Source organism: Ambystoma mexicanum, chromosome 10 (assembly GCF_040938575.1).
Source record: "Ambystoma mexicanum isolate Mex_15411 chromosome 10, UKY_AmexF1_1, whole genome shotgun sequence".
Taxonomy (NCBI): Eukaryota; Metazoa; Chordata; class Amphibia; order Caudata; family Ambystomatidae; genus Ambystoma; species Ambystoma mexicanum.
The window spans coordinates 816,783,285-816,795,744 of NC_090932.1; the positions used below are offsets into that span (position 1 = coordinate 816,783,285).

General features: G+C 43.2%; 1 long non-coding RNA gene across 1 annotated transcript in view; it reads right to left on the minus strand.

Annotated features, from left to right (window-relative positions):
* Window positions 1-2,590: 2,590 nt before the first annotated feature.
* Window positions 2,591-12,460, minus strand: part of LOC138493237 (uncharacterized) — a 110,580-nt gene continuing 100,710 nt past the window's right edge. The window contains exon 3 of the long non-coding RNA XR_011276323.1: window positions 2,591-3,090. This is a non-coding gene — a long non-coding RNA (uncharacterized lncRNA). The remainder of the gene's footprint in view (window positions 3,091-12,460) is intronic.

Sequence of the window (12,460 nt, forward strand, 5' to 3'; positions counted from 1 at the left end):
GAGTAAGATTGTTAAAGCCTTGGCCTTCAGGCCCTCCTACAGTAGAGAATTTACCATAGATAGTTGGGGTTACTGATCGCTTAGTCGACCGCACTGATTGTGTGCATGTTAGCCATGTCTGGTGAAATGTTCCTTAGCAGGTACTTTAATGTACCTTTTTCCTGATTACACATAAGGTGTGGTGTAGGGAGGATAATCTCCTGGTCTTGTACAAAAAACATTTAGGGCTTCATTACAAGTTTTGTGGTGTGGGAAAAAGTGTCAGTAATTCCGTTAGCGCCACTTTACCTGCATTGCCAAATTATAAATTTTGTCAGATTTACTGCTGGGTGGAATTACCATGCAGTAAATCTGATTTTCAGAGGAAAAGCAGCAAAGTCACCTACAGCCTATTGCTGGTGATGCAACCCGCCAAAAATCCCCATGGAGTCCTATGGACTCCGAAAATTCGGGAATTACCACCATCCCGTGTTAACTGCACGGGACCAAGTGGTGGTAATTGTAATTGAGTTTGGCAGTATTTCGGCAGGTTTATCGCCAAACTCGTAATGAGTCCCCTAGGTCCTCTGTGCTTGCTCTGTCTTTCTATCCTAACGACTGGCAACACTGAAGAAAACAATGCACTGCAAGACATGCGAGCTGATGTCTCTGTTTAACACACATTACAATTTCTCCCTGTTGATTTATTTACGATATATACCTTTTTTTAGACTTTTTAATAAAAAAAAGTTAAATATGTTTCAATACCTTTCCTTTGCATTATGCAGTTTAGCTAAGCTTGCAAATAAAGGCATCCAATAAACACTGTATTATAGCACAGCAGGGCACACGTTGATCATTTATCTTCACAAATAAAGGTCCTACCATGACATCATTGCAGTGCTTCCTTGCACCACAGCAATAGCGTATTCAAAGTGCTTAGCGCTGTCTCCCAAGACAAACATCACTGTGATGAGTGACACAGTAGAACAATATGCATTCCTCTCGTTACTATAGAAACTGGGATTTCGCTCTTCATGAAGCTTTTCCTCCAACTTCAGTGTAAAATCTGTGATGACATGTCACAGGCTAGAACCTTTTCCTTCCCAAAATTAAACGCATACCACTGAGATACCTCCACCTTCCTTAAACATTACTCAACAGCTATGATTGCTTAACCTTAAACAGCAGCATTGCTGCTACCAACAATCTTCTTCAGGCAGCCATTACAATTTGACAAGTCTTAAAGAAATACAAAACCGAGGAGGCTGGAAGATGTATTAATAACTAAAAATAAATGATGATAATACCTTGCATTGTATTAGGTTGCACAATAAATCCCTCGTATGCCTTGAGCAGGGCACGCCGAACCGATTCCCTCGGAAAGACGCCGTTCTGCTTTGCTGCTGTCCGCATTTAAAGAACAGCAAAACCGCTAATGGCGCTCAAGTTGCTTGGCAGAAAACTGTGGTTAGATAAATGGCATTGGCACGATTTCATCAAAACGATTCTCCAGTTAGTTGTCATCTCCATTTGCTCCCCAGGATACACACGTATTACTGTGTGATCATGAAATCCATCTACAGTAGCTTGCAGGCAAGATCAAATCTATTAATTAAAAAAACATTAATTTTACTCTGAAATCTTTAATTTTACATGCAAGGGACAACTTATCCTAGCTGGGGACAGCTGGTTCATCGCAGTTTTTTTTCTAACTTTCACAAATTACTAAAAATACATTTCTGAAGCATTTAAACACTGTGGGCCTCATTACGACTCAGGCGGTAAGTTACCGCCTGGGTCGTACCTTTACCCATGGTGGTTGGCGGACTTACCGCCCCATTCCGAGGTTGGCGGGGCGGTAAGTCCCCATTAACCCATTTACCCTTCCCCATTCCCATTTTTGCCCCATAGGGCATAATGGGAGTGGGGAAGGTGTTAATTACGCCACCGTAAATTACGGTGGCGTAATTAACAACAAGGTCCCTTAGCGCCATGGATTTTAACACCTGCTAAAAGCAGGTGTTAAATCCTCCATGGCGCTAAGGGACCTCGGAATCAGGCGGTAAGGGTCGGCGCTGTTTACGCCGCCGTAAACCCCTTACCGCCTGGGTCGTAATGAGGCCCTGTGGAGCCAATCGGGCCCGTCTACTTTACGTCTTGTAAAGCTAATTGGCCCTCCTGCTTTACGGCTGTCTGTACCTCTGCTGGGATTCGCGATATATTTATTTATTGATTGCATTTTTAAAGCGCTCACACAGCTGTTAAAGAAATTGTTTGTTTTAGTTGCATAGTTGTTTGTCTTAATTGCGGCACAGATCGCCGACCCAGGGATTGCACCTGTGTTGCTTAGTATAGTCTTGCTTGCAAGGAGCATGTTACCGCTGAGCTATCCTCGAAGGACATACACGAAGACGAAGGACAGCCCCTAATACCTCATTCCAGGGACTAATATACCAAGTGCTACACTGAAAAAACGGAATGAGGATGAATCTGACTATTTCACATAACAATTCTTTATTTGGTTAATCATTATATCTTTGAAAGCCGCCAAGGCTGGCTAATTAGAATATTGGACATACATAAAACAAAAGACACAATATTCAGACAATCTTATCAATTAAAATTCATCACAATATTCATACATGTAAAATGTCATGAAGTGCAATGTGAAATGTGCAAAGTTCTACTCATGTGTTACACCACAATCTGACCCTGCGTATGTGTGATGGAATACATTCAGTGCATTAATAATACATAAAGATCCCCATCCTTTACAAATCTTGAGAACAAAATCTGTTAATCAAAAAAACAAAAACTCATTGTTGTGAAACAATCATCATCACTAATAGAACACAACCAAAGTCTACTAGGCGAGACAGATGCAACACTGTCTTCCAAAAGTGCCATTTTCCAAAGGATTTAATCATTTTCCTTCATCCTAGTTTCAACAACGGTTTTCTGACCGAAGTTCACAGCAAGTGTTTGTGTCGGTACAAAGTGAGACAGATGCAACACTGTCTTCCGATCCTGCGCTTTTCCAAAGGATTTAATAATGTTCCTTTGTCCTAGTTTCAACAACTGTTTTCTTCAGGACAGCTGTATCCATTTCTAAACAGAAAAAAATATTCAATTTTGAAAAAGACTGTAACACTTTCTTAACAAACTATTTTCTTTTCTTATTGAACATGTAAACCAACATAATACATAGATTACTGCACTTAGATTTGACTCAGGTTCAAGGCAAGTGTATGCGTCAGTTCTTTCTACCATGATCCACCGACACCCAAACAAACAGACAGGACACACCCATTAGTGGTGTTGTCTGAAACTTTCCGGGGTAAACATCAACTGCAGCATTTAGAAAAAATTGAAAAACGTGGAGATACTTATAGTATCCTGAACCATCAACTTGAACGTTCTACTTCTGGATGCTTGAGAATAAAGGTCAATCAATCCCCCCTCCCCACACACACACACCAGTGCCACCACAACCGATAAGGCCTCTGAGTTCTGCACCCAAATTGATCATGCAGAGCTAGAGGAACAAGGAGAACACACAGTCACCCAAACCTATTGAAGACCAGTCCAACATTTGTGTGTGAAGCGTTAAAATTCGACTGGCTATGTGGCTGAACTACAGCATGTGTTCTCGCGTGTTTAGGAAGTTTCAAGAAAGATACAATTACATCTATTGGGGACCTCAAAGAAAATCAAGATTGAAAAGGAAAAACACAGGAAACACCATCTAGTCACATGCCATTGGCCCCTATGTCTACCAAATGCTGCTGGGCGTGTGTATGCAAGGCATGCCTGTTCTGATACGGGGCCCACTCACAGCATCACAGAGACGTATTTGAATGTAACTAAAGTCGGTCTACCTGCAAGCACTCAAATGTATATGTGTATTTGTATTTGTATTTGTTTTATTTGTATAGCGCAAACCAGGCCCGGAGGCAACCGGGCGCATATCTTAGCAACAATGGTTACATAGTATTCCGACATATCAGGTAACATTTAAATTGACATAGTAATCAGCAGCATTGGTATTTTGTACATATATACATAGGTAATCAAGTATTCACAGTGCAGCTTGGACTTCAGATGTGACTAGCCAATGTTTGGCTTTGTATTTGAAGAGATTCAGAGAAGGAAGGTTTCTGATAGTAAGGGGGACAGAGTTCCATAATTTGGCTGCCAGAACTGGGAAGCTGGATCCACCGGCTGTTTGGAGCTTGTATCTAGGGACCATTAGGTTCTGGTTGATGGTGGATCTTAGAGATCGAGATGGTGTATACTGCGTGAACCGTGAGGAGAGGAAGATGGGGGCGAGGTTATTCATGCATTTGTAGGTTAGGGCAAGGGATTTTAGAGAGATCCTTTGGGTGACTGATAGCCAATGAAGGTTCTTCCTGGTTTCCAAGATGTGGGCCGATCTAGGGATATTCAGGGCTGCTCTGATGGCGTTGTTTTGTATGACCTGGAGTTTGTCTAAGTTGCCTTGATTGGTGCCTTGGTACAGTGCATTACAGTAGTCCAATTTGGACATGACCAGAGTTCTAGCAAGGATTGTGCAGTTATGAGTGGACAGAAAAGGGCGGCATGCTGTGATCAGCTTGGCGGTGTAAGCAGCGGCGGCCGCAACTGCATTTGTTTGTCTGTGGAGGGAGAGCATGGAATCGAGGTAGATTCCGAGCGTTTTGGTATCTTTGGAGGCTTTTATGGAATTTCCATCGATATTGAAGGAGCTGAACAATGGGTTCAGCTTGTTAAGTCTTTGCTGTGTGCCTAGGATGAGGAGCTCTGTCTTGTCGTCATTGAGACAGAGCTCATGTTGTGCCATCCAAGTTTGGATGATGAGGTATATATCATTTAAGGATTTCGAGTCTACCGTGTAATCGCCCGTGATTGGGAGATGAGTATCTGGGTGTCATCGGCATAGTTAGCGTAGGTGACAGCCAGATAGTCAAGCACATCAAACAGGGGTTTAGTGCAAACATTCTAAAGGGTAGGGGATACACACGATCCTTGGGGGACTCCGCAAGGGACTGGTGCAGGGTTGGCGGCGGCGGTGGGGGAGAATACCCTCATCTGTCTGTTATCCAGGAAGGATTGAATCCAGTTAGTGGCCTTGTCGGAGAAGTGGTCGGCCGTTTTCAGGTGGTGACAGAGGATTTGGTGGTTAACCAAATCGAAGGCTGCTGATAAGTCTAATAGTAATAGCAGGGCTAGTTTGCCTTTGTCTTTAAAGTCCTCAATTTGGGTTTTGAGATCTAGGAGGGCTGTCTCGGTACCGTGCTTAGGTCTGAAGCCGGATTGTCTCGTGCCTAGTAGATCGTTTGTTTCCAGGTAATTCTGTATCTGAAGATACGCTGCTCTATCTACGATTTCTAGCAGAAATGGGACCGTCGTGATGGGCCTGTAGTTGGTTGGGACCTCCGGATCTAAGGTGGGTTTTTTTAGGAGGGGGATGACCCATGCATCCTTCAAGTTGTTGGGGATCACTCCCGATTGAAAGGAGGCATTGATAAACGTGGTGATAAAAGGTGCGAGGTCATGAGCTGATTCCTTAATGATCTGGGTTGGACATGCGTCCCCTTGGCAGTTGGAGGGTTTTAAGTTGCAGATAACTTTTTCAACTTCCATAACAGAGAGTGGTGTGAAGCTAAATGGCGACGGGGAGTCAGGGGTGGTTATTTTAGGTGGCAGGGTGTTGCTGAATGTAGGAGTGTGGAGGGAGTTTTGTTTGGCATTAATTTTGGATTGCAGTGTGGTTATTTTGTTGAGAAGTGCGTTTTGTATATTGTTGCACCAAGTGCTGTCTTTGGTGCACACGTCAGGGACAGGGGAGGGGGATTCTAATTCTTTGAGAATTTTAAATAATTCTCTTGTGTTGGATTCTGCTTGGGATATGTGTGAATTATAGGTCTCTTTTTTAGCTTAAAGGATAGCTTCCTTGTAGTTGAGAGAGGTGATCAGTAGGGAGGCTTTATTAGCTGGGCTGGGGTGACTTTTCCAGAGGGCTTCGGCCTTACGCTTTTCTTTGCGCAGCACGTTAAGCTCCGAAGTGAACCAGGAGTTTAGGTGGGACTGTTGTTTGGCTTTGCAAATTTTTAGTGGGGCTATGCTCTCAATGGCTTTGATCATCAAGCTGTTGAAGGCGTCTACTAAAACAGTGGGGTCCTTGTCCTTATGCTGCGAAGCGAAAGTGTTCAGGCAAGGGAGGATAAGAGGAAGCAATTTCTCCCTGGTAATATCCTTTTTATTTCTGGTGGGTACAGCAGGGGCTATAATAGGTGTGGGCTGGGGTTTGGAGGCTGGCAGGAGGAAGGTAATAACATGATGGTCAGACCAAGCGCAAGCATCGTTGGAAATGACATTAGTATTGCAATTTAGGTCAGCTAACCAGTCGAGCGTTCTACCCTTGTTATGTGTAGGATCACAAATGCGCTGCTGGAAGCCTAGATTGGAAAGGGTAGTGTCAACTTCAGAGGCCATGTGGTCCTTGGGATCAGAGAGGCCGAGGTTGAAGTCACCTAATAACAGTATCTGGGATTTCGGCTTGGTATTAGCCGACACGGTGGAAGCAACATCGTCAATGAACGAGCCCAGTGGACCTGGAGGTCTGTACACAAGATGGACTGTTGCTGTGTTGGTGGGAGAGAGAGAAAATTTCACTGATAGTGATTCTGCGGAGCTGAATTGTGTGTTGTTGGCAACTCTCATAGTGATCTTGTCTCTATGTATGAACGCGACTCCTCCTTTAGATGCGTTGGAATGATGGTCATTTCTAATAATAGTATAACCCTTGGGTAGAGATAAGGCGAGGAGTGGGCCAGAGGCATCATGTAGCCAGGTTTCGGTAGCAGGGTAGCTGCTTGCAGTAAAGGATAAAGATCCTAAGATGACTATGTGGGTGAGGTAGAGGCTAGTATAGGACATCGACTGCATCAACTGCATGTCATGATTAGTTGGTTCACAAGTAACTTGTGGTGTGGTGCCAGTAAGTTGCAGCAACTGTGTTTGCACTAATGCAGTGAGGCTACAATTATCAGTAGTACAAATATCATTTGGGTTTAGTACTAGGGCATCTGGATTCAAATAATGCACATTAGGCTACAAACAGCAGTCTACAGAAATCATTTGGGCTCAATGCTAGGGCATCTAGATTCAAATAATGCACATTAGGCTACAAACAGCAGTCTACAAAAATCATTTGGGCTCAATGCTAGGGCATCTAGATTCAAATAATGCACATTAGGCTACAAATAGCAGACTACAAAAATCATTTGGGCTCAATGCTAGGCCATCTAGAATCAGGTAATGCAATTTAGGCTACTAACAGCAGACTACAGAAGTCATGTGGGCTCAATGCTAGGGCATCTAGATTTAAAATGCAATTTAAGCTACAAACAGCAGACTACAAAAATCATTTGGGCTCAATGCTAGGCCATCTAGAATCAGGTAATGCAATTTAGGCTACTAACAGCAGACTACAGAAGTCATGTGGGCTCAATGCTAGGGCATCTAGATTTAAAATGCAATTTAAGCTACAAACAGCAGACTACAAAAATCATTTAGGCTCAATGCTAGGGCATCTAGATTCAAATAATGCAATTTAGGCTACTAACAGCAGACTACAAAAGTCATTTAGGCTCAATGCTAGGGCATCTAGATTCAAATAATGCAATTTAGGCTACTAACAGCAGACTACAAAAGTCATTTAGGCTCAATGCTAGGGCATCTAGATTCAAGTAATGCACATTAGGCTGCAAATAATGCAGGTTAGACTACAGTCAACAGAGCTGCAAGAACATTTGGGCTCAGACAGAGGATACAGTCAGCAAATCTTACATGTAATTCGACTCAATGCACTGAAGTATCAACTGTGAAATATTAGCTTAGGTGGATAGACCTGTGGTGACTGCAGTTGAGCATGTGGGCCGCTGACTTCTCCGAGCCTCACGCCATGGCACAACCAATTGCTGCGAAGAACAGTATAGCTGATTGCCCTGCTCCACAAGATTGTGGCAAATTGGAATAGTGTATTCGGTGAACCCGGTCCTTGGGCTGTCTTTTCTTGTGTTACCATGGGCAACCACAAATCACCGACAGGCAGGACCCACCTGACCCACCACATCCTTACGATTCAGTATAATGATAGTGGTGGCATGTGGAACTGCTGGTCCCAGCCAAAGCGATAATGGACTCTGCCTAAATGATACAGCACTCACTAACTGATCCTATAACAGTATAAAGAAATGGCCCCAAAAAAAGGACAATGAATATCTGACCAGATGATGGAAGAACCCGGACGTGTGTCATGGGAGGTAATTCCATATGAACGTAGCAAATTAGTTGCCACAATCGTGTGTCACAATCATATGTGACTACAGCATCTTAGCTGTGTACACAAAATGCTAATCATCCTAGTGAAGACAAAAATCACACTGAGGTCATGGAGGGCAGAAGGCCAAACATATATGCAGGCAGACACTTCTAGATGCATCACTAACCCTCAATCTAGTGTGTTAAAAGGACAATGAATATGTGGCCAGATGATGGAAGAACCCGGCAATGTGTCATGGGAGGTAATTCCATATGAACGTAGCAAATCAGTTGCCACAATCGTGTGTCACAATCATATGTGACTACAGCATTTTAGCTGTGTACAAAAAATGCTAATCATCCTAGTGAAGACAAAAATCACACTGAGGTCATGGAGGGCAGAAGGCCAAACATATATGCAGGCAGACACTTCTGGATGCATCACTAACCCTCAATCTAGTGTGTTAAAAGGGCTCCTCCAGATGGGGGCTCAATGTGCATGTAGCCACTTATATTAACCCCATTGGACTCCACTCGTCTTGCTGATTGAGTCCAAATCTATATGTGTCCAGTGTGTATAGCCAATGTTGTTCCCGAAGTGATAGCCTGTGATCTATACTGTACTGGTCCATGCCAACAACTTTATAGATCACCCACCGACCTTGGACTTGGCTTGAAATATGATGGGAACATTTGAGGGGTGAGGATTTGAATAGTGCTTGGGCTTAGGGTATCTATGACTTTCAGAGAGAGTGATAGGCTAAACAGCTCATTCGGTTTAGGGCCTGCTGGCATTAGTGAGGTGTTGTAGTATTGGCTGTGTATTGATTTGATCGATTGGGATGTTTTTGGCTTAAGGGAAATTTAACACATGACTGTTGTTTGTTAGGGCTTTCATTGTCTTATGACACTAAAACCTTATATACACGATTTTCTCGCTCTGATTTTTCTTTTACTTGCTCCACAATTTAAAATTGGACTAATACTCATAGAATGACGTTCTTAGAATGAATGGACACATCAATTCACTAATGACTATTGCATAATGCAACTAACACTCCCAGGTAGTCTTTGTGATGATTTCTGTCAGAGGGCCTCATTACGACCCAGGCGGTAAGTTACCGCCTGGGCCGTGACTTTACCACCATGGCGTAAACTACATTTACGCCATGGTGGTTGGCGGACTTACCGCCCCATTCCGACCTTGGCGGGGCGGTAAGTCCCCAATCCCCATTTACCCTTCCCCATTCCCATTTTTGCCCCATAGGGCATAATGGGAGTGGGGAAGGCGTTAATTACGCCACCGTAAATTACGGTGGCGTAATTAACTCCATGGTCCCTTAGCGCCATGGATTTTAACACCTGCTAAAAGCAGGTGTTAAATTCGCCATGGCGCTAAGGGACCTCGTACTCAGGCGGTAAGGGTCGGCGCTGTTTACGGCGCCGTAAACCCCTTACCGCCTGGGTCGTAATGAGGCCCAGAGACTAGATACCCAAGAATATTCCATTGTGAGAAGCATAACTCTGGCGGGAAATCAAATACTATCACAAATAACCTTCTTTTAAACACCCCTTCCTGACAAAATAAAGCAATGGTAAGTGGACGAAGCATGTTAATATTGCACTCAGTGCAAAGATATGCTTGTGGGATGTTTTTACCCACGCATCCAGGCCCTACCACAGAACCATTACTGGCATTGAAAACATCATGATGGCCAGAACTCACCAGAAAATGCTCAGGGAAAACATGAAAAATAGGTTGCCATCCATTTTTGCCTCTGTCAATGTTAATACAAGAGACCATTGCCAGGCCCTATCCTTTGGCTACACACAGAGCAAAACACAGTGCAAAGAAAGATGGTTCCTTTCAAAATCTGTTTTTATTAATGCTAAGATCATGGGCACGAAACCACCAAACAAAAATCCAACTCTGGTTGAGTGTTCTACTTTACTCTACTGCAGATCCACATCAATGCCATGTTAAGCGAGGATCATATACTATAAAGTAAAATCACCTTTTTGAAATGGATTAATTCAAGACAGCTCCCAAAAATGGGTGCAGTACCAGCGCTCGACACTAACCGGCGCTAGCGGTCTAAACTCTGACTATGGACCTGTATTTTAGAAGCTAAACAGCATCCTGAGCTAGCTGGGACTTCAAAGGCTTGCTGATTAATGAGAATTCTCAACACCTACTGTTCCCAGGCCCTATACTAGAAGGCAGTCTTATTCAATTAACAGTTCAAGAGGCCTCTGTTCATGGGAAGTCTTCACACCTGCTCTTACCACCAACAGTACAGGATATCACCTTGACATGTAAATTAGGAGGGGAGGAGAACTTCCTGCAGCCTGGAAGAAAGGAACAATAGCCTCTTTCAATTGAACAGGATATGCTGATTTGAGGTGTAATTGTCAACAGTTGCTCTGGTAGGAAAGCATGTAACATCTGACTCATCCAGCTAGAGGCGGGCTAGACTGGGTTGTGGATTTCCTATTGCACCAAATGTATGTTTTATCAAATTGCTAATAAAATATTGTATTAAGCTGACAGAAATGTACAATTTGGAGATTCTTAATATGAAAAATGTACCTACAATTTGAGACTAAACTCCACTCTGTGTGACGCTCTAAGACCGAACCCTGCTATTTATTAATATTGCTGACACTGTGTTTACACTTGCGAATTGAAAACGTATTCTAATGTGCTCAGGGAAGGGGTGTACCTCTGTGCACATTTTGAGGAAAAACCAATGTTGCAAAAGCTACTAAAAAGCGCAAAATGTTGTCATTTCTGAACCCAAGCTCGCAGGAACATGGGGTTTGATCAGAGACCTGTCTTAATTCATCCATCATGGGTACATGTATTTTCAACAACCTGTGTATCTGGGAAATATGTGTTTTGGGTAAAATTGATTTCTCAGTAAAAGCAAAGGGGCATTTCTTCAATAGATTGTAAAATGGTAGCACTGGATGACTCACAACTATGTTCTCCAGTGAGAGCACAGCAAATCCTATAGCCTATCAGGATCCTCAGAGGGTTGGGCATAGAAAGTCAGCCTTCCCACCCACTTTCTAAAGACATAAAAGAAGTCATTGAGACCCAGGTAGGGACACTCACTTCCCACTTCAAACTGATTTCCTGCAAAGCACTTTGCCAGAAGACTCCAGAACCAGAACTTAGAATCTAGACTTCAAAACTTGTAGCAGAGAGGCCTAGTCCACAAGCTGAATCCTTCAGAGGCCTCAGAATCCAGCAACCTAACCAAACTATTCAACAGCCGGGCGAGCTGTTTGATTCTGGCCTAGAACCCTGTGTCAGAACCCAGAAAGCAGAGCTGTATCCAGACCGCCGTGCAGTGCCGATAGAAGACCAGACCCAGACCAGACCGCTGTGCAGTGCCAGAACTTTTGCCAAAACCAGAGACCCAGACCAGATCGCTGTGACCAGAACCGGTACCAGAGACCGTCCGTGGTGAGTGAAGCCCAAACCTGACCAGACCTTGACGGCCTATTTCAAATTTATAGTGAGAGTACTCAGCCAGAACTGTGTAAAACCAATCTCTTAGTCTAAAATAATCTAATTCAAACCATTTCCACCTATCTAGAACTGCATTAGAAATCGTGTGTTCATTCTGTGACTTTAAAGCTGTGAAAGTGTCATTTGCCATTCTGAATCATTATTTCATTTCTGAAAATCTACCTCCACAAAATCATCCGTATCTTTTGAACCATACATGCTAGGAACGAGATTTAACTTTCATTCTAAGCCCTAAACCGACTTTCTACTCCTTATAGTTTTTCCGTAATCGCGCTTGACGCACTCGGAAAAAATGCCACAAATTGCAATTTGAATAACATTTCTCCACCTGTCAAAAATCGCTGTCTTTTGCTTGCAACTGCTGAAATCCGTTTTCAACCTGATAATCCCTCATGAATCACTGATAGTGTGGACCTGAACCAATCTTAAGTAGCTATCACCTACCCTGAATCTCCTATAGGGAATGAAAATCATTTTGAGCAAATTTTCACTTCTTTATAAATCACATTTCAAGTATTTTTTTGCCTGTGTTTAAGAGCATACCGGTTGCTCTAAGCTTGTTAGGGGGGAACTGAATAGGTATTGCATTTGATTGTATTCCTGAAAATTGTGTGC